Raw genomic sequence first — 24,002 nt, 5'->3', positions numbered from 1 at the left:
CCTAACTTGTTCCATCTCAGTTAATTGCCATGTTTACATATAAACTTGATACTCTTATCTTTTATATGTGTCTTATATGACTTACCTGTTTTAGTTCCTTGTTATGTTTGTTTTGACATTTTGTGGTGGGAGAACTTTGAGTTACTCCCCACCGACCGTGGCGCGTTCATGTTTACATGAATGACAAGTATTAGTTGGTGCATTCATGGGGTGAAGACATGTGTGAGCTAGCGAGCACTTTGGCCTTTTAGTCGGTTTATTACGATTGTTTAGACTCACCTTTTATTGTATTGTCATTCGGGGGATATCTTTTCCCTCACCTTGACTATCACGTTTATATAATTAAAACTTTATTTCCGCATTCTTTGTTTGTGTTTGGTATTTTAATAAAACCGCGTTTAAATTTTAAAAGTTTCAAAAATTCCCTATTTTCCGCTTGAATTTATAAGTTATATTTTCCGCTTTATCGCGGGGTGTCACAGACTGGCAGGCTTAATTTGGGTGTAGCTAATGGTTCAAAGGCTATTTTTGGCTAATGTGGAGCTAAATGGGTGAAAATGTAATACCCGTCTTAATTATTGATTAAAGTAGTTAAGTTAATTAGAAATATGTAATTAGGACAATGGTTAAATAGGTCATGTGGGATTAAGGAAGTCGATTATTGGCATTCATATTAGCTAGTTTAATACTATGAACAATAGTTAGCACTTTATTAGTAAATAGTTAACTACCCATACTAGTTATGAAACCGCAACGGAACAACGAGTATAATATTATATTAATAAACTGTATTATTAATACCCTAAGTAATCACATAGCCTTGACCCACATCATATCACTAATACTAAAACCTAATTAACCACCCGTAAACCCCGCACCATCGCCAAAAACAGAGAAACAAAAGGAGGAGGAGGGAAGGCGCGGCAGGTTAGCTTCGTCCAATTATCATCATCGTCATCGTTTCATCTCCGTTTTCCCAACCGTCTTGTTTTTCATCGTCCTCGTTCCTAAACCAAATAACGTAAGAACGCGTTCGTCTTTTTTTTTATTTAGCAATTATCTTAGATTGTTTGGAATTAAGATTTAAGTCGGGTATGGTGACGGGTTGTCTTGTTGATCGCGGTAATAGGAGAGGGGTTTGGTTACAGTCATTAGAGCCTGATTTAATGTCGTCTAGGAGTGTCGGAACGCTGGCCACAGGTCCTGTTCTTGTGCGGTTTCGGCGGGGGATCGCTAAAACTATAGGTATTGTATGAGTTGATACATTGTATGAAGTCCGGGTAGTGAGTTAGTTCGATAATAAGACACCTAATGGTGATAGTTTCAGACTTTCAGGCCGTTTAGTTGTCGTTGCAGTATCGTCGTATTTTTGTGTTCTCTGTGGTGGTGGTCGTTGTCGAGTGACGGGTTATTGTCGTGCTACTGGTTGGAGCGTGATGGTGGTGCGTAAAGTGTGATGAGGGTGCCGTGCTAGTGTGACCATGAGGTTGTATGGAGTGTAGTACATAGTAACACGAGGGGTGTAGTACGTAGTATGAGTATCATGATGGTAAGCACATGATGATGGTGATGGTCATGCTATCAATAAAACAAAAACGAGAATAAGTGGGTATACTCTATTTGTTATTGGTAGTGGCTGGTTGTTGGTTAATTAATGGTTGTTTAATCGGGGAAAAATATAGGAGTATAATAGGTAAGGGGTTATTTGTTAGTCAGTTACATTATTAATTAAGTCGTAACTTGTAATAGGCCACGAGTTATTTAATCTAATATTAATTAATATGTAAATATTTATGTAGGATTCAAATTTGTAGAGGAGCGGTTTTATTATTGTGCTACGTTGGTGTTGCGTGAAGATTTGCGAAAAGGTAGGGATTATCCTACTCAACTTACATTTATCTGTTTGTTAATTGTTCATATATGTGGTTGTTTATATATTGCGATTGTGATTACGGATGTGGAGTTCAGAACATGGTGTTGGTTTGCTTATGAGTAGTGGTGATTGCCGTATTGTGATTGAAGGGACCGAACTGCTAGTCCTTGTGAGTTATTTGTTGAAGGGACCGATATACCGCTAGTCCTTGGTTATTATTTGAAGGGACCGATATACCGCTAGTCCTTGGTTATTTGTTGAAGGGACCGGTCTGAGCAACCGCTAGTCCTTGTGGCGTCGCTTGATCATCGCCGCCCCGTAGTCTCTTCTCTAGTAGGCTCACTACTAGGGAGATGTGCACATTCGAGTCAAAGCGTTAAGACGAGTTTGGAGGAGTGGATGTGATTGGAGTATATTGTGGATGGATGAATGTTATGGATGCTACCATAACCTGTGATTTTTATAACTGAGCTTGATTTATTATTATTGTGTTAACACTGTTGTCCTTATTTATGCCGATAAGTATGTTGTTTGTTTAGTCTCTACTCAACCTCGTGGTTGACAGTGTATTCGTGAACACCTGTGATGAACCATAATGGGGAGCAGATTTGACAGGTACTAAAGATTAGCTGACTTGGGAGCTTATGGGATTGCGTGAGGACTTGACCGTGGCCTAGGCGTCTAGCTGACTTAATTAGTTAATCATAATTTAATTAATGGTCTATTCATTTTATTTTCCGCTGCGATTTTGTATTGTTTATTATTTTAGTTGGGTTTAATCATGTTGTAATAAAACCATTATGTCAGTTAAAGTTATTAAAGTACTTTGGTTTGTTTTAATTTGTATCATTTACTTCGGGAAACCGAGATGGTAACAGTCCTATTTATTGGGAATGTCTTGCTAAAGGCTCCTAAATAAACGGGGGTGTTACAAAGTGGTATCAGAGCAAAACGATCCTCAAGCCTAACTAATGAAAAATAAATGAATATAGGTTGTGTCTAATAAACTGAACCCGGGTAGAAACTGTTAGGAGCCCACTTAAGGCTTGGGATGAGTAGGGCCCCTCATACCAAACTTCCGGCCCTTCCATTTTCGAACCGGTTATCTTGAGAGATAATGAAGAGTGGGATAATTTAAAATGAATTTGGTTTATTTTCTTAGGAATAATTGTTGCCTTGGATGTGTATTGTTTTCGTTGATGAGCGAGGTTACGAGACGTAACCTTGATTTTAAGGAGAATAGGATGGATGCAATATAGATTTGATGTTGAATTGTTTTGATCAAGATCATGAAAGTAATTGTCGAATTGGTATTGGTTATGTGATTGGATGATTATAGTAGTATCATGTCTAGCGATATGCGGTTATATGAATCACGAAACCAGCTATTTAAAATATTATGAAATGATTAAAATGATCATATGAATGCTTTAGAGTAAATACTAGTCGTGTGTAAGAGTTTGATGACCAAGATGGGTTGATACAAGTATAGGAGGGTGTTAATGAGGGCTTGTGTCCTAGTTAAAAGGAATGTAGAAGTTGAACTTTAGTTATCAGATTTTATCTCTAATTGATTTAGTTTTCGTGTAACCTCTGTTTATCGTATAAGGATGAGATTTTTATGATTGTTGACACAGTGAGTTACCTTTCCAATGTCGTTGGTCTCATATTTAAAGGTTTTATGGTTTGGGAGAAATAAATATTTTAGTGGACAGTGATCGGAATACTCCTGTGCAGTTAATTTTTCGACAAGTGATTTTCTAAAATTTCTCATTTAATTTGTACTTAAGATTTTTGCATAATTTTAACTCCGCTTTTAAATGATTCAAATATGTTTTCAAATTGATAAGCCATGTTCCAAGGTAAATTTTTGACAATTAATAGTGATTTTTACAAGTTGACTCTAGTTTTTAACAAATTACTGATCGGTTTTTATTTGGACCAACTGGATTGTAAAAATCTTTATAAAATGGTTGAATGAGATTTCAGTTTGATTCTTTTTCTCACGGTTTGAAACCTCCTTATATTTTCTGTAAAGTATAAAAACTCAACATGAAATGTAACGGTTATTTAATGGTGATTTTCGAAAGTTACAGCTTGACTTTGATTTCTGACAACGCAAGTTTTACCAAAATTTTAATATAAATGTTTATCAGTTCTTAAACTATGATAGTTGGGAGGTGGGAGTGATGATAGGAGGACCTAAGAAGGGGGTAAGAAAGGATATAATTGACCACACTTTATCTTTGTAAGTATAGAATATTTAAAATGTTAAGCCATCCTTACTCGGGTAGAAACTTATGTTGTCTTGTTTTACTTTTATAGAACCATGCCTCCAAAGAGATCTACACCTACACCCTCTACCATGTCCCAAGAGGAGATTGATCGTTTGATATCTATGAATGAGGGTTTGATCGCGACTCAAGGCTAAGGGGTCGATTCAGGATCCAAAGAAAGATGAGTGCTAATATTGCAAGACACAACCCGACGAAATATGACGGATTAGGTGAACCATCTTTACTTGGGGATTGGCATAGGGAGTTTGATAACCTTTTTGAGTTGCTAGGATGTCCTGCGGAGATGCAAGTAGATCAAGCTGCTTACTATTTGAGAGGAAAAGCGGGTTTGTGGTGGAATCGTAGTAAGGAAGTCTTAAGGGAAGCTTGGAGGGAGAGTGGTGAACCTTTTATCACTTGGAAAGGTTTTAAGGAGACTATGAGAGCTGTCTTTGTACCAGAACATATTAGGAGTAGGATGAGAGCTGAATTTGATTCATTCAAGATGACTGATGAGATGACGGTGGAGAGCTATCACAATAGATTTATGGAGTTGGCTGAATATGTGTCTGATTTGAACTTCGGTGAGGAGATACTAGCATTAAGGTTTGAGAAGGGGTTAACAACAACTATTAAGAAGAGGCTTGTAGCTGGTCAGCCAAGTAACATGGATGATGTTTATCAAAGAGCTGGACATGCAGAGAGGATCGCTGATATGCTGAAAGAGGAGAAGAAGGAGAAGGGGGAGAAAAGAAAGACTGAGAGTAATGGTGAAGGGAGTGAGAGCGGTAACAAGAAGGGAAGTAGTAATAAATCTCGAACTAGCTCACCAGGAGGATTTGGGAATGGTGGGGAAGCGCGACATGGCAGTGGGTGGATCCGTGGTTTGAAAGTTAGAGTGTATAATTGTAGAGTGTGTAGTAGTAATCATCCGGGTAAGGATTGTGAGGGGAAGTTAGTGAAATGCTATGCATGTAACAGGATGGGGCATAGAGCATATGAGTGTAGGAGTACTCCGAGAAATAGAGATAGAGGAGATAACCAAGGGAGCTATAGGAATTCGGGTCAGTGGAGTGATCAGAGGAACTACAATAAAAATCAAGGCTATGGCAGAGGCTCATATCAGGGGCAAGGCAATGGCGGTGACCAAAGCAACAAAGGAAAGACAACTGGAGCAGCTGGTATGGTGCAAGGAAATGGGGAGAAGGGTAATTAGTAGAATGATAAGTTGGCATTCAGATTGATTAGTAAGATAAACTTGGGAGATTGATAGTGTATTGCGTGTTGGTGAAACTAATAGTATTTTAGTAAAGTATTGGCTAGTAAACTTCGGGACGAAGTTTGTTTTAATGAGGGTAGATTGTGATACTAGAAAGGTTTTAAGTTTTCTATAGTTTCATTCATGTGTTTAATTAAGATAGTTACTTATGTGTGTGTATATAATAATATGAAATAAGTAATATGTGAACTGTTCTCATGATATGAGTAGGTAATGATAGTATTTCAGTTTAGTGTGTATTATAATGGTTTGGAATAGTATGCGCGAACTTCGGGACGAAGTTCTTTTTAACGGGGGAAGATTGTAATACCCGTCTTAATTATTGATTAAAGTAGTTAAGTTAATTAGAAATATGTAATTAGGACAATGGTTAAATAGGTCATGTGGGATTAAGGAAGTCGATTATTGGCATTAATATTAGCTAGTTTATTACTATGAACAATAGTTAGCACTTTATTAGTAAATAGTTAACTACCCATACTAGTTATGAAACCGTAACGGAACAACGAGTATAATATTATATTAATAAACTGTATTATTAATACCCTAAGTAATCACATAGCCTTGACCCACATCATATAAATAATACTAAAACCTAATTAACCACCCGTAAACCCCGCACCATCGCCAAAAACAGAGAAACAAAAGGAGGAGGAGGAGGGAAGGCGCGACAGGTTAGCTTCGTCCAATTATCATCATCGTCATCGTTTCATCTCCGTTTTCCCAACCGTCTTGTTTTTCATCGTCCTCGTTCCTAAACCAAATAAGGTAAGAACGCGTTCGTCTTTCTTTTTTATTTAGCAATTGTCTTAGATTGTTTGGAATTAAGATTTAAGTCGGGTATGGTGACGGGTTGTCTTGTTGATCGCGGTAATAGGAGAGGGGTTTGATTACAGTCATTAGAGCTTGATTTAATGTCGTCTAGGAGTGTCGGAACGCTGGCCACAGGTCCTGTTCTTGTGCGGTTTCGGCGGGGGATCGCTAAAACTATAGGTATTGTATGAGTTGATTCATTGTACGAAGTCCGGGTAGTGAGTTAGTTCGATAATAAGACACCTAATGGTGATAGTTTCAGACTTTCAGGCCGTTTAGTTGTCGTTGCAGTATCGTCGTATTTTTGTGTTCTCTGTGGTGGTGGTCGTTGTCGAGCGACGGGTTATTGTCGTGCTACTGGTTGGAGCGTGATGGTGGTGCGTATAGTGTGATGAGGTTGCCGTGCTAGTGTGAGCATGAGGTTGTATGGAGTGTAGTACATAGTAACACGAGGGGTGTAGTACGTAGTATGAGTATCATGATGGTAAGCACATGATGATGGTGATGGTCATGCTATCAATAAAACAAAAACGAGAATAAGTGGGTATACTCTATTTGTTATTGGTAGTGGCTGGTTGTTGGTTAATTAATGGTTGTTTAATCGGGGAAAAATATAGGAGTATAATAGGTAAGGGGTTATTTGTTAGTCAGTTACATTATTAATTAAGTCGTAACTTGTAATAGGCCACGAGTTAGTTAATCTAATATTAATTAATATGTAAATATTTATGTAGGATTCAAATTTGTAGAGGAGCGGTTTTATTATTGTGCTACGTTGGTGTTGCGTGAAGATTTGCGAAAAGGTAGGGATTATCCTACTCAACTTACATTTATCTGTTTGTTAATTGTTCATATATGTGGTTGTTTATATATTGCGATTGTGATTACGGATGTGGAGTTCAGAACATGGTGTTGGTTTGCTTATGAGTAGTGGTGATTGCTGTATTGTGATTGAAGGGACCGAACTGCTAGTCCTTGTGAGTTATTTGTTGAAGGGACCGATATACCGCTAGTCCTTGGTTATTATTTGAAGGGACCGATATACCGCTAGTCCTTGGTTATTTGTTGAAGGGACCGGTCTGAGCAACCGCTAGTCCTTGTGGCGTCGGCTGATCAGCGCGCCCCTCGTAGTCTCTTCTCTAGTAGGCTCACTACTAGGGAGATGTGCACATTCGGAGCTGGGGAAGCGTTAAGACAGAGTTTGGAGGAGTGGATGTGATTGGAGTATATTGTGGATGGATGAATGTTATGGATGCTACCATAACCTGTGATTTTTACAACTGAGCGGGATTTATTATTATTGTGTTAACACTGTTGTCCTTATTTATGCCGATAAGTATGTTGTTTGTTTAGTCTCTACTCAACCTCGTGGTTGACAGTGTATTCGTGAACACCTGTGATGAACCATAATGGGGAGCAGATTTGACAGGTACTAAAGATTAGCTGATTTGGGAGCTTATGGGATTGCGTGAGGACTTGACCGTGGCCTAGGCGTCTAGCTGACTTAATTAGTTAATCATAATTTAATTAATGGTCTATTCATTTTATTTTCCGCTGCGATTTTGTATTGTTTATTATTTTAGTTGGGTTTAATCATGTTGTAATAAAACCATTATGTCAGTTAAAGTTATTAAAGTACTTTGGTTTGTTTTAATTTGTATCATTTACCTCGGGCAACCGAGATGGTAACAGTCCTATTTATTGGGAATGTCTTGCTAAAGGCTCCTAAATAAATGGGGGTGTTACAGAAAATGAAAGAAAGGGGGAAATTGTAAGCACCTCCCTGCATGTGACACTGACCACAAACCCGATTGTACGCAAGCAACAAGCAATCGAATTTCATAAAAGTGCAAAAGTGATGAACATGTTATGCAAGGAGTACTAATCTCAATTCCTACATGAACTGGTCATGAATGACACCAGTTATATGGCTCCAATAACTCAGAAATTGTAAAGTAGTTTGCTGATTTATCAGGTCAAGTCTACACAGTCATCTATATTTTCAACATTAACTCGTAGATATGCGCATGACTAAACTAATAACTGCCAATTAGATGCAAGGCTTAAGTGATAAGACAAGTTAAAGTGCAATTTCATCATGGAAATCTACCGTTCCGACTCAACCTATATGCAAAATGAAACGTGAATATTTTTTGAATTTTTGAAATTTTCTAAATTTTTTGGATTTTTGATGAGTTGTTTTTTTTGAAATAAATACAATGCAAGAAGAAAAGTAAACGTGAATACAAAAACAAATGCAAAATGTAGACTCAAAGGATGCAATACCCTCCCCAAACCAAAACGGACAACGCCCTCGTTGTCCTCCAACATACACCAGCAGTATATATAATGGGAAAGGGATAAATACAACCGATAAATGAATGAAAAACAATAAATAAAAAGGGGACGAAAATAAAGAAAAGAGCAAAAAGTACATACAAAATGACGAACTTCCCCAAATCTGCATAGAAACACGCAAAAACACTTCCCGCAAATACCAAATCACAAAAATAAGCAGTCTATATTCGGTTTTCGCTAAAACTAACTATGCTGCTGTCTAATAGTCTAAAAACGCAATTAAAAAGTCTTAACGGAAATTCAAAATTACAAGTTGTTACAACGGGGCATTCCCCGCTTATCGTCCAAAACACTGTAATAGCCCACAAGAGGGCTTCTGACTGGAGGAGTTCCCTTCAGCATCTCGGACCGTCCTCTTTGATCGCCACGAGCTTGGTCTCGAACTGATGGAAGGAGAATAATTAGCGTCCACATACGCCCTAACTTTCTTCTTCCCTTTGACATCCCCATCTGCATTGGTGGCATTCCCATCACTTGAATTGACTTCAACTGTACCTTGACCGATAGCATCTCCAGCATCCACTCTGTCTGTACTTGCAGTAAGGAAAACAACAGAATGGTCCTCCTTTTCGCTCTCAATCTGAGACGGAGGTGTTACTATAGCAGCGCAATATTCAATATTCTCAGCTGGAGTGTCTGTATCTGGGTCAATAGAGGGTAAGGCATGGCAAGGTTGAACTTGCATAGGCGCCCTACGAGATTTGGATTGATGAAATATTAGCTCCTCATCTCCTACCTGGAAGGTAAGGGTCTTTCCCTCGACGTCAATTACCGCGCGAGCTGTAAATAAAAATGGTCGCCCTAAAATAATAGGGGTATGAGTGTCCTCGGGTATATCTAAGACCACAAAATCTACGAGAAAAAAGAATATCCTGATCTTCACAGGTATGTCCTCTATTACTCCTAGTGGCCGTGATATACTACGGTCGGCCATCTGAACGGTCATATTAATGTAGTTAAACTTGGTCAAACCTAGTCTCTTAGCGAGAGACAAAGGTAAGACACTCACGCTAGCTCCTAAGTCGCATAGCTCGTTGTCAATCAAGTGGGTCCCTATATGAAAAGGAATTGAAAAGCAACCCAGGTCTAATTGTTTAGGTGGTGTCAGATTCTGAACTAATGCGGTCCCTACTTCAGTCAAAGCCTCCGTTTCGTGGTCATTTATATGTCTCTTACGCGATAAAATTTATTTCATGAATTTCATGTAAGAGGGTACCTGGGTAAGCAGTTCGGCGAAAGGAACTTTGACATGAAGGCTCTTCAGGATTTCAGCAAATTTCCCAAACTGTTGGTTGGCCTTTTTGTTCTGCAATCGCCTTGGAAAGGGCACCGTGATCGGAATTTCTAACCCTTTATTCCTTTCTTCCAATGTCTCGGCGGGGTCAAACTCATTTCTACTCGATCGGTCTCTTTTACCTCTCGATCGAGGTCTTTCAGCAGCTTTTTCACTCGATCGAGTTGTTTCAAGCTCTCGATCGAATCCCTGATTATCATCTTTACTCGATCGACCCTCAATATCACTCGATCGAGTATTATTTTCAGCAATTCCTCTCGATCGACCTCCAGAAATGAGTCGATCGAGTATTTTCCTCGGATTAAGCATAGTCTCGTCACTGGATGACTGTTCACTGCCTGCAACATTGCTTTTCGGGTCTGATATGTCCTCAACAGTTGACATTTTGGGTCCTTCATAAGAAAGACCACTTCGCAAATTAATCAGATTAATCGTTTCGTGTGGATTCTGTTAGAAATCTATATCTCATTATTGCAACATATTCTTATATGTTACAATTTAATTTAGTCATAAAATTAATTTGGATCTTATGCATGCAAACATGAATAAAGATAAATAAGAAATCGTTTTCCTTACATTGAGAAATCGGATATATGGGCACAAATGAGTTCTCCTACTCACTTGTTCTTGAACTCTCCAAATATTGGATGAACAAAGGATTCAAGTATAGAATCCCTCCCAAGGAATAATACCCAAGATAACCTCTTAATAAAATTAATATTATTAATACTAGAACAATATTAATCTATATAAAATTGACCCAAAAATATTGATTTTGGTCTCTTAATTTCGGTTAAGAGAAGGGAGAAAAGAAGTGATTTTTATCTCTCTAAAAACTCTATATTTTTAGATGATGGAATGAAAAATACACTAGCATTCAAGTAGTGTATATTAGACAAATTATAGAGAAAAATCCTTTGGCATTTCTCTATGAAAAACCGGGTAGGGGTGGGGGTGGTATTAGCCAATGCATGATCAAAAACAACTAGGTTTGCATGGCTATGTATTAGGTTAAATGATTATGTTTTCCACTCAATTAATCAACACAATATTTATCCTAATACACCCTAAATTTCGGTACATATAGTGTAAAATGGGAAATCCATTTTACACATTATTTTGTCAATTTGTCACATGTAACATGTTCCATGACATTATGAATATAAAATGTATTTTTAAAAATTAAAAATCAACATATTAATAAAGTATGTCACTTATAAAGTTAACCTACTAATTCATAATTACTTGTACCGAAATGAGTTCCCGAGTCATAAATTACAACATTCTGTATTTATAATAATCAATTCATTCTATTTCAATTGTTTCCGTAAACAATAATTTCATCTAAGTAATAAAACAATTCGATTACTTAGACCGTATCTTATTTAATCAAATTATAACGAGATACGTAAATATTACTTCCAAAATCGTCCGTCAATTTTAAGTAATTTAATTAACCCGTATCGTCATACGATCAATTAAATAATCAATTAAGAGTGTTACCCTTTAGGTATGACCTAAGGGGATCCACTGATCACCACCGTCGCACCACAATAATGTCAAACTCTAGTCAGCCAATCATTACCGATATGTGTGGACCAGTTGACAGTAAAATATTACTTCCGACATGTATTCTTAAAATGAGACTTAAACATGTGATCATCATGATCGACAGTTGTGATCGCATCATTGTCGGAGGACACATATTCCAACAGATTCTTCTCAGATTGAGATAGTAAATGACCCGGCTTCATTGTAGATTGGCTAGCGGCCAGTTGAGCTACTTGGGTCTCGAGTGAATTTATTGATGCTTCTTTCTGTTGGTCACTCATCTGAAACTGCTTAGTCACTGATTGGATCATCGACTTCAACTCAGCTAACTCTCTAACTCCACTAGAAGAAGCTCCTTGATGCGGCGGTGGAAAGAATGGAGGCTTTTGAAAGCCTTATTGAGCTTTGTGAGGAGGAACATAAGCTTGTTGCTGTTGCGGAGAAGGGGTAGGATTGAGCATATTTTGTCTAGTCCATCTGAAGTTGGGATGGACTCCACTCCGATTATTATAATAGGAACCTCCTCCTTGCCTATATTGCTGAAAGGCAAAGACTTGCTCCTTCTCTGTTAGACAGTCAACAGTAGTGTGACCGTCATTACTCCCACATCTCTCACAAGTAACGGCTTCCTGTCTAGTCAACAAGTGAACCGTTTTTTGATCACCAGCAGCTTGCAACTCTAGCTTATCAAAACGGGCATTCATTGCTTCCAGCTAAGCCACAACTGCACTATCTACTGAAGAGACAGTACGAACACCTCCTCTCGGGTTCCTATACTCAGCACAATGGGTAGCCATTTCTTCTATGATACCCCATCCTTTATTATCGTCATTATTCTTCTGAAATCGCCCATTAGATGAGGCGTCCAATATAGCACGGTGGTCATCATATAACCCATTGTAGAACTGGTTGCATAAAAACCACTGATCAAAACCATGATGAGGAAGAGACCTCACCAACCTTTTGAAACGGCACCAAGCTTCATACAAGTTCTTATCAGGTGTTTGCTTAAAACTTGTAATTTTCCCTCTCAGTTGATTAGTTCTTTGTGGAGAAAAATACCTTTTTTAAAAAGCAAGGGCAGGCCCTCCCAGTCAGTAATACTGGCTGCAGCACGATCAAGATCAGTGAGCCACTCACGGGCTCCGTCGGTCAAAGAGAATGGAAACAGAACTTCCTTAATCTTAACCTGGGTCACTTCCTTAGTAGCGGGAATGGTAGAGCAATAGTTAGGAAAGACCTCCATATGCTTACGCGGATCTTCACCTGCCACACCTCGATACAGATTCCGTTCGACCAAATTAATGTAGGACGATCGAATGTCGAAAGTATTACCATCCTCGGTCACAAGACTGAAACCTTTAGGGATCGAGGCAGTTGTAGGCTCTGAGTGACTCGTAATATTAGGCATATTCACTGGCTTTATAGCAGAAATAGAGTTGTCTTCTTCACAAGACGGATCTTCTACAAAAAGAAAATGTTGTAGCTCGGGTTCAAAAGTACTCAAGACTTCCTTTTAAATCTTCCTCTGTAGTCTTAGTCTATGCCGAAAAGATCTCTTTAGCACAGGATCAGCAGTAGGGATGGCAGTGGGTCGGGGACCCGACCCAGACCTTGAGGGTCGGACCCTAATAGGTAGGGTATGGGTCTCATTTTTTCAGACCCAATGGGTATGGGTCGGGTATGGGTCTTAAGAATATATTTCGGGTCCGGGTCCGGGTCTAAGTTATGAGACTCATACCCGACCCTTAGACCTTTTATTAAAGAAAAAAAAATCAAAATCACAACTTTTCTGAATTCATACTGGCAGACTGTAGAAACCCAACTAAAGTCTCTTTCTCTTCCCTCATCCCATAAAGTGATAAAACCCAACCAAACTCTTTTGGTAATACCACCACTCCACCACTACTGGCACAAGAAAACCACCACCACAACACTGATAAGCGACTGGCAACCACCTCTCTAATAGGCGGCGACCAATAACCACCATTAACGACAGATTAATAAACTCATAATGTTAAAGTAGTATAAATTTTTTTTTAATATTATAGACCTCATAGCTGTTAATCTTGTTACTAAAGTGGCTGAAACTCGGACCCGCGGGTAGACCCAGACCTTACCCTTACCCATAGGGTCCGGGTATGGGTCCTCAAGTTTTAGACCCTTGCGGGTCTGGGTCGGGTACGAGTCCAAAGGGAAAATATTGGGTCCGGGTCTAGGCGGACCCTACCCAGACCCTACCCATTGCCAACCCTAATCAACAGGAACTATTTCTGACCTATTTGACCTGGGCATACACAACAATGAAGGAAATAAGTGAGAACTGTCTCAAGGAATAAAAATTCCCTGAGACCAAAAGAAATAAACGAAACAAAAACAGACAGACAGGCGATTTCCTACCCGGCAACGGCCCCAAAATTTGATACGGTCGTTATGTACCAAAAATAAATAAATAAATATAACTAACATAAGCTAGTGATAAGTAGGGTCGATCTCCACAGGGAGGCAAGGTATCTATCTGTAAGTCCGTCTATCTAAGTCACAAATGGGGGGTTTTGAATTTGGTTTCTAAAACTACTAAAGATTAAAGAGCAAGAGAAATAAAGCAAGAGCAATAAAGTATGAAAATAGTAGATAGGTGATCAGATAAAAGAAGTATGTCAGGATTTTGGTTCACCATGGCAGTTTATCGACTCAGTCATAAATAGCCTAGACAATCTACTGTGATAAGGGCAAGGGAAAGGTCCTTCCGGTCCGCTATCCATACTAGATTTCCACTAACTTAACTTCCGTCCTCATTAGGGTAGTCTACTGTTCATAGCAAGTCTGTTTATTCCAATATTCCGATCCAGGAACAAAGTTAACCAAATTAATGTTATTTAGAAGAGTGCACTCAACTAAATATATTACAGTTATATTGCTACGGTCACATATTCTCACAGGTAAATCATCTAGTCTATTTACTACATCGTCTCAACACTATCATGGATCCCCTAATCCTAACATAAGGAGATTAGCTACTCATGTTTTTGAGATTAATGATAATAATAATAATCATGACGATGCTAATGGAAGACATAGTAAAGAAATTGAGATTAAGCATAAACAAACAAACGCAAGGATAATAATAAGAGAACGAAAAATAAGGACAAGCAAAGTATTAGATAAAGATTAAGAGGGAAGAAAGATTACAATCCAAAGAAACCGGCGTAAAGAACAATCCGCGGTAATTAAGAGCAAAGGTATGTGATTAAGAGCAGTTCAGAAGTGATTAAGAGTAGCTAAGAGATTAAGCAGTGATTAAGAAGTAGAGAAGTCTGTTTAGACCTAATTACGACTTCCTTATATAGGGAAGTGTAATTTTACAAAAATAAACCTAAACACGAATCAGTCAACCCGTGTAACATAGCAAACCACTCGATCGAGTCCTTTTAGACCACTCGATCGAGGGCTTCTCCAGCAAATCTATTCGATCGAACAAAAAGTCCTCTCGATCGAACTCTTCCAGTTTAGCACATTTCGATCGAGAATATAAATCACTCGATCGACCTTCAGCTTCTGCCAAAACACTCGATCGGACTCCAGAGCATCTCGATCGAGCACTTTCCACTAAGATCAGCCTAGACTTCGTCTTGGCGGCTTCATAAGCTCTTCCTTCACGCATTCCGAGGTACGGCTCTCGCTCTAAACCTCCGCCTTCTTACAATGCATGCTAAATGGGACGAATAATATGCGATTCCAATAATTTTATGATCCATTTCTGCAATTAAGACGAAACAAACCAAAGTAGCCAATTCGGGGCATTTTGCAATACAAAGCGATACAAATAACATAGAGATGCGTGGAATAAAAGGCTAAAAAGTCTATATAATTTGCACGTATCAGTCGTTATCGTGTTTTGAGTATGGGATGTGTGTTTATGTTTACCTTTTCTTATATAGTTTCAAGATGCCGCCAAAGAGAAACGCGTTGTATGCCAGGGCTGAGAACATGAGCGTAGATGAGATAGTTAAGATGCTGGAGCACCAAGATGCTATTACTGAGGCTTTAAATATGTTCGGAAAAGATAAGGAGGCGGGTGTAGATTTCCCCAAGATGAGTATCAATATAGTGAGGTTTAACTCTAAGGAGTACATGGGCACTGGGGCGCCAATTCTGCTGGATAATTGGCATAGGGAGATGGAAAACATACTTAATATGGTTCATTGACCAGAGGACTTTCGAGTGGAACAAGCTGCGTTCTACTTGAGGGAAGCAGCCGGAGAGTGGTGGGATAAGGTTAGGATGAGTGCTCTAGATTAATATGTGAGACAGGGGTTATCTGCTATACCTTGGGATGAGTTTAAGAGGGCTATGAGGCGAGAGTTTGTGCCAGAACATGTGCGTAGCAAGCTAAGAGAGGAGTTTGATGACTTCAAGATGACTTCTAATATGACAGTTGCTGAGTATTATCACAAGTTCAAAGAGAAGTCTAGGTACGCAGAGGATATGGGGCTGAACCAAGAGAACTTGGCATTGAGATTTGAGAAGGGGTTGACCCCTAAGATTATGGAGAAGTTATCGGTAGAAGTCCTTACTGTAGTTAAGGAGGTGTATGAGCGTGTTGGGAGAGATGAGAGGTTAGTTGAGATGGCTAAGGAGAACAGAGAGAGAGAGCTTCTGAGAAGAGGAAGGCTGATAGTGAGGGTGGTGGTCAGTCTAGTTACAAGAGGGGCGGCCATAACCAAGTGAGAGCTTACTCTTTGGGGTCGAGGTTTAGCGGTGGAGCTTCTTACGGGCGTGGCAGTGGTGGTGGAGGTAGCAGCTGGGGTTTGACTTGCTTTAACTGTAACGGTGTGGGCCACAAGAGACATGAGTGTACCAGCAGAACGGGTCGGGGTTTTCAGAGGTAGTCACAGGGGATTTTCTCTCAGGGTCTGTCTCATAGTTTTGCCAGTAATAGACCGGTTGGGTCGTGGAATAATCAGGGTGGTCAGAGTAACAACAATGGTAGGGCTAACCGCAATGGCGGTAATTCATATCAGAGACCGGCGACGAACAACAATAAGGGGTCGGCTACTAAGCCGTCTACTTCAGCTAGTACTGTCCAGGGAGGTGTACAGAAGACCAGTGGTAAGCTGTTTATAATGGAGAAGAAAGCAGCTGAGGATGATGATCACGTTATCACGGGTACTTTTCTTGTTAATGGAGTCTTTACCTTTGTTTTGTTTGATTCGGGGGCATCACAGTCTTTTGTATCATCGAGTCATGCTAAGATTTTGGGTTTGAGAGAGTTTGAGTCTGTAAAACAGGAGGTGTTCATACCGTCGGGTGAGTCTGTATCATGTGGGAAGTTGTATAGGGGTGTGTCTATGATAGTTGGACAGGTTGACCTACCAGTGGACTTGTTACAATTCCCTTTGGATGGTTTTGAGATGATAGTTGGTATGGACTGGTTGGGTAAGTACAAGGCTAGAATAGACTGTCATCAAAAGAGAGTCTCTTTTAGAGGTCCTAAGGGAGTTAGTGTGTCTTATCGTCGGTTTGTTGTCAAACCCAATGTTAAGTTGATTGCAGCAGTGACCTTGAAGTCTTATCTGAGGAAGGGGTGTCCGTTGATCTTATGCCATGTGAAAGACCATAGTATGGTGAGTCCGACAGTTGAGCAGATACCAGTGGTGGGAGAGTTTCCAGATGTCTTTCCGGAGGAGATACCAAGTTTGCCACCGAAGAGGGAGATAGATTTTAGTGTGGAGCTGAAACCAAGGACGGGACCAATCTATAAGGCCATGTACCGCATTGGTTCTAAGGAGTTGGAGGAGCTGAAGAAACAGCTAGATGATTTGATTGAGAGGGGATACATTAGACCTAGTGTATCACCGTGGGGAGCACCAGTCTTATTTGTGGAAAAGAAAAATGGGAGTTTGAGGCTATGCATTGATTACAGAGAGCTGAACAGGGTAACAGTGAAGAACAGGTATCCTTTGCCACTGATAGATGATTTGTTTGATCAGTTGAACGGAGCAGCGGTCTTTTGTAAGATCAATTTGAGGCCGGGTTATCATCAGGTGAAGATTAGGGAGGAGGACATACCGAAGACAGCTTTTAAATCGAGGTATGGTCACTATGAGTATGTTGTGATGCCGTTTTGGTTGTCTAACACACCTGCAGTGTTTATGGATTTGATGAACCGGGTCTTCAGTCAGTTTTTGGATCGGTTTGTTGTGGTCTTTATCGATGATATCTTAGTCTACTCTAAGACTAAGGAGCAGCATGAGGAGCATTTGAGGATAGTGTTGCAGACTTTGCGAGACAATCAGCTATATGCAAAGTTGTCTAAGTGTGAGTTTTGGCTAAAGGAAGTTGCTTTTATGGGGCATTTGATTTCAAAGAAGGGTGTTGCTGTGGATCCTGCAAAGATAGAGGCAGTTACTTGGGGAAGCACCGAAGAATGTAGCAGAGATCAGGAGTTTCTTGGGTTTGGCAGGGTACTATCGTCGGCTTGTGAAAGATTTTTCCAAGATAGCCAGACCTATGATAGTGTTGATGAGGAAAGAGAACATGTTTCGTTGGGATGAAAGTTGTGAGACGGCGTTCCAAACGTTAAAGGAGCGTTTGACCACAACTCCAATCTTAGCATTACCTGAAGGGTGTGAGAACTTTGAAGTGTACACAGATGCTTCAAAGAATGGTTTGGGATGTTTGTTGATGCAGAACGGGAAAGTAATTGCCTATGCCTCTAGGCAATTGAAGCCTTATAAGGAGAACTATCCGACTCATGATCTGGAGTTGGGTGCAGTTGTATTTGCTCTCAAGATTTGGAAGCACTATCTTTATGGGGCGACCTTTAAGGTATTTTCAGATCACAAGAGTCTTAAGTACATCTTCACTCAAAAGGATTTGAACATGAGACAGAGGAGGTAGATGGAGTTGATTGGGCATTATGACATGGATATTATATACCATGGAGGGCAGGCTAATGTGGTTGCAGATGCGTTGAGCTGGAAGAGTGTGCATTCTCTGTGACACCCTCATTCATTGCGGAAAAGTACACACATAATTCTAGATAAAAACTGCATGGATATGTTTGTAATAGATTTATTTGGGTAAAAACCTGTAAATTTTAAAACCTGAACCTATTATAAAAATATCCAAATGGGAAGGTGTCAAACATACAAGGTCCAAAATAAATCTCATACATAAAACATCACTAAAGTCGCGAAACAAAGTTATACAACTCAAATATGAAAAAGGGAGACCTATGTCCCTAAAAAGTATATGACATAAAAGTGTTTAAGGGTCACAATAATATAAAGCCAATCTAGGTCCCAAGGTTACTTTGCTCGCTAGCTCGTCCATGTACCCCATATATGCATCACCTACACTCGTCAATCGCATTTTATACAAATACGAAAGCCACGGTCGGTGGGAGTAACTCAGTCCTCCCAGACCACGAAATGTCATAATTAATATAACATGTAAACATAAGAATATGAATATTAATGACACATAGCCTTAGCATATAGATGTTAGACAATCGTGCTTATCATGTGAACAACAATATAACAACACATAGTCCTAGCATGTGAATACTAGACCGACTCATACTACTATATCATGTGAATCACATAACATCCAGGAATCCAAACTCTATCAACCATAGCCGGCTTGCATCTCACCTTCTATGATTCATAGAACCATCAAACAAGAAAGGACAATATATCTAGAGACATGCATAAGTTCTTAGTACAGAAAATAGTCACTCTGTAACTCGAGTCTATACCACGAGGTAAGGTAAATACCCTAGTCCTAAACCTGCGCAGACCTAGCGACATGCGGAAAACTACCGCATCCAAGACCCATGATAACAACACATGAGTACCCCTAAGGAGTCCACCAAAGGGTTGGCTAGTACTTAAGCTGACCACATACTTCTAAGAGTACGTCAGGAGGTCATGCCCTAACTTGGATAAAGCTGACCACATACTTGTAAGAGTACGTCAGGAGGTCATGCCCTAACTTGGATAAGGCTGAGCACATACTTCTAAGAGTACATCAGGAGGTCATGCCCTATCTTGGATATAAACCCACCAAGCTCGGACACAGAGGCTATTAAACCGCAAACATACACTCGTCAAAGACTATAATGGCCTATCTATGACGAAGGCCGAAATACCCACCTAGACCTAGTCCCAGCTTGAATACTTTAGTCCACACCACACAAGACAAGTAGGACACCCACTTAACCATAAGAGGGGCAAAGAGTCCAAACTTGCACACACAAATGATCATACACACCCTAGCATATGAAAGGCTACGCAAGAGCATATTCAGCCGATAATCCAACAATATCCCCAATATCAATAATAATCCAAATTCCAGCTAACCAACAGTAACATAATCCATGAGAACAAGCTAACATGGAAAGAGGCAACAAGACTCAAGCATAAGGCATCCAAAGCATCCAACAACCAACATGTGAAATGATAATCACAAATATAAAGGCATCAACATAAAACATCCAATAACAACCAATCTCATCTCAAAGACAAACCCTCGACCAGAGTCCCGCGACGGGTCATCGGTCAAATCGAGGCTGACCGGTTTAAACCTAGTTTGACCAAACTCGTTCGGTCAATCTGGCCCAGCTCAGAGTCTTGGCCTACTTTGGCCCAAATCACAAAATTCATTACAATATCATTCTCATGCAATATTCCAATTTCTATCATGTGAACACTATCAACATACAGAAAACATTCCAACTTACAAAAATAACTAATTCCACAAAATTCTCGCATAATAAAATAGCATAAATAACCGTCTCACACAAGGGTAAACTTTTCTATAAATTTTAATCGATAAAATGACGCCATTTACTCATACGGACACCGAATTGAGTGATTCAAGTGGCTAAACCACCTAATTTTTCGATGCCGTTCAATCTGTCTTATTTTTGGAAACATTGGAAACCATCTCGGTCCAGTACTGATGCGTTCCAGCCAAAACACGGACTTGTCACAACACATAATTCCTCATCCAAATTTGTTCTAAACAATAATATACGAATGGGTAACATAAATTAAACATAAGCATACTCATCTTACTCCATTCATTCATTTATCAACAAGATCGTCTCAAACAACAACAAACGACAACAAACAACAACAAACAACAAATACAACTACTAATGTGATATTAATTCGTCGAGTGACTCGGAATAGTTACCTTAAGCTAGAAAAAGAGAACAATAACACTTGAGAAAGCTTCTAAAACCCAAAATTACTCTTCATCTTCAACAACATATGACTCACCTAACTCATATTCAAATTCTTCACCTATAAGAACAACAAAAACACAATTATTAAGCTTAAATTCGAAAACCCTAAAAGATGAGCCTTAAAACAAAATTGGGGGAAATGAAAATAAAGCTTACTAGTAGATGAGGATTGAAGAGAGGATTCCAAATATATAATTTTTATGAGATTTGGTGGATAAATGAAGGATTTATGGTGGATTTAGGGATTGTAAGGAGGATTTTTGAGATGAATTTGGTGTTTGATAAAAGGAAGAGAGAGAATGAGAATTGAGAAAATGAAAGATGAAGAGGAGACTCATCACTAGTACAAAAATATTTATTTGCGGCTCCAAAAAAGGGGCTTTTTGCGGCATTTTTGATGTAGCAGCAAATAAGGGGGCGGCAAATAGTAAAGTTATTTGTGGCGTTTTAAAAACGCCGCAAATAAATAGCGCTATTTGCGGCGTTTTTTTTTTTGAAAAAACGCCGCAAATAGCAAAAAAAAAAAAAAAAAAAAAAAAAACTTGGTTTGCTGTTATAAGGACAGACAAATGATTCAAATATTCTAACTCTCAAATATACACAAGACAATCTTACATGATTTTAGTAAATATTCTAAATTCATACATCAAATAGAAATAAAACACGTACCAATATACAATACTAAAACTAATTATAAGGACACTAAAATACACTTCATATTAACTATTCACAAATTCTCATTATAGACGGACACTATCCGTCTATAATGAAAGACGGGCCAAATACAATACCACTTTCCTAATAGGACAAACAACAAGTGGAGTGGTGGGGGAAAAAATTTCACCACTTTCATTGTATTTGACCCGTCTATAGCAATAGACGGATATATCCGTCTATAGCAAGACTAATTGTTAACTATTTGAAGATAATGACTTGTATCATTTCAATTCCATATTCTTAACATCATTGGAAACCAAGGTCCACCAACTGTATAAATTAACTCTTCAAGAACTGTAAAACAATGTGGAATATGATCTGTCTGAAATGCATTTGTATGGACATGGAGTTTCAGTGACACCACCTGTCAAGAGGGATAATCAGATCATTAAGCTACCATCCTATTAAAAGGATAATCAGAGGAGCAAAGGGAGAGACTAATATGCACACTGGCCAGTGGCCAGAAGGTCGAAATTTATAAATCACGCCAAGAGCACGTAAAAGCTGGGCACTATCAGCATGAGAAGCTAAATACAAAAAATTACCACAAATGGACAATGAGCTGTTGCTGGCAAAGTAGGTTATTGGTTTAAATTTTACAAGGACACACTAAGAACTCATTATTTTACAAGGACCATTTTGGGAACATCACGCATTCGAAAGCCTACAAGTTACGTATGATCTTAGCCTCTTAGGCAATAAACAAATGCCCAAGAAATGTCATAAGAGAAGAAACAAAAGGGAAAAACAATTAATTTAGGTGGACACTCAACGTGGAATATTTCTCAAACCATGTAGTAATGTTTTTATATTATTTCAATAAGAACACTACGATTTGGTGTATCATGGCACAATCACTCAAAAATGATTTAGGAGATATGAGGCTTTTAAGTGGCTGCTAGTACCTGAGAAAAAACTGAACAATTCATAGATGACCCGTTGTTACTCAAACCTTTATATCTCGACTTAGAGTCCACAACTTCGGTTGATTGATTCTCGATTCAAATGAGGACTCAAAGAGACTGCTAGTGCTCAATATCTGTTACAAAAAATAACTCGGTTATATACGAAATTAGAATGAATCATTAATCTTAGTGGAATTATAAGACCATTAGTATAACATATAATAGGAATAGATGAAGCTTTTCCTTTATTATCGCATCTCACTATACCCAAAAGGCCACCAATTTGTCATCAAGTAGCAAAAGGGCTTTCATAAAAAATGATCTCTCTTCCTTGCTTAAACAAAAAAATACAGAAATGCATACGTTCAAATAGGACAAAGGCAGCTTGGAACAAGCAGAGACCTCCCATTAGCCATTCACACCATGACTCGTGCTCAAAATAGCATCACTGAAGTAAACCTAAAAAATCAGCCATGTACAACAACATATACACATGGTTTTAGAAAAATATCTGCACACAATTGCCAATTATAACAGGATGTGCGAGAAAAATAAATTTCATGCTGCTACTAAACGATATAAGATACCTACCAATTTACAAATAGAGAGCCGCAAACTACCAAGTCAGCCACTCATCCATAACCCATACACACACAAATAACAGTACACAGAATTTAGCGATGAACTATTGAGTGTAGCCTGTAAAAAAAAATAGAGTAGCCCTGGAGTGTTAGTGTTTGCTTCATTAAGCTATAGTTAAAGTAAGACACCTCATAACATATTGGAAAACCTGAAACGAGGTGGACTAGTATGAGTACCTCACAGCTGCCACAAGAAAAAGATTAGGATAGTGAAGTGTATAAACATGCATCCTTCTCTTCAATTATTGAATGAACTTAGCACATCTGCGAAATAAAGTGGTACCTGCATATTCATGAACCAAAATTAACCAATGAAAATCTCATCGAGTCCCCAAGTACTTGTTGTTTTGGAATACTGGCTGGAACTCCCGAAAACTAGCCAAATCTGCTCAACCCATGTTGACGGGCCTTGCGGTCACCTATAAACTGCAACCTCCATCTATTAGAAAAATCAAACAAGAAACGCTAATTTATTTATGGTACTCTCTTTTTCCTTCTCTTACCTTCCTCAATGTCTGAACGTCCTACTTTCCTGCTAAAATGATACAAAGATTGTCTAATTTATACTATTCCATAACCTGGAACAGCCTTACACAATATAAAGTACCTCTATTTAACCATTGTTTTCTCTTAATCGTTAGATATAACTTCGCTACAGGCTGGGGTTTAATATTAAATTTATACATGTATAAGGCGTGTAGCAATGAATGTAATAATTCAGAGTAAAGAAGTCCTTACCCCTTACGTATTGAAACGAAGTTTTCATGTAAATTTTTCTTCTTTTATGCTATTCTCTTATGACGTTAGTGTACACCATCTTCTCGTTATTATACTAGTGGAGTAATATTCTCGTTATTCTTCCCCATCCTCCTCTTTCTCCCTACTTGTAGTCCCAAGCCAATAACCGATTGCCTACATCCCTCACAACCACCCAGATATTTGTCAAATCTAAGCGAATATTGCTAAACTTTTCTACTTAATCGACAATAAACATAAACCCTAACAACAGATAATTACATCCAGAACAAACATAAACCCT

At 38.8% G+C, this 24,002-nt stretch overlaps 1 long non-coding RNA gene and 1 other non-coding gene across 3 annotated transcripts; one reads left to right on the top strand and one right to left on the bottom strand.

Moving 5' to 3' along the window:
* The first annotated feature begins 12,374 nt into the window (after nt 1-12,374).
* LOC141636703 (small nucleolar RNA R71) lies at nt 12,375-12,481 on the top strand. The gene has a single exon (XR_012541298.1). It is a non-coding gene; the product is annotated as a small nucleolar RNA R71 (small nucleolar RNA).
* A 9,159-nt stretch (nt 12,482-21,640) lies between these two features.
* LOC141627361 (uncharacterized) lies at nt 21,641-23,482 on the bottom strand. 2 transcript variants are annotated; one of them, XR_012536929.1, is made up of 4 exons: nt 23,247-23,482; nt 22,725-22,781; nt 22,323-22,456; nt 21,641-21,781 (listed from the first exon to the last, which is right to left on the bottom strand). It is a non-coding gene; the product is annotated as an uncharacterized LOC141627361 (long non-coding RNA). The 2 variants fall into 2 exon arrangements; XR_012536928.1 differs by lacking the exon at nt 23,247-23,482 and having other exon boundaries at nt 22,725-23,234.
* Nucleotides 23,483-24,002: the final 520 nt, after the last annotated feature.

Source organism: Silene latifolia, chromosome Y (genome assembly GCF_048544455.1).
Source record: "Silene latifolia isolate original U9 population chromosome Y, ASM4854445v1, whole genome shotgun sequence".
In the NCBI taxonomy this organism is placed as follows: domain Eukaryota; kingdom Viridiplantae; phylum Streptophyta; class Magnoliopsida; order Caryophyllales; family Caryophyllaceae; genus Silene; species Silene latifolia.
This window is presented reverse-complemented; position numbering and strand designations above follow the sequence as displayed.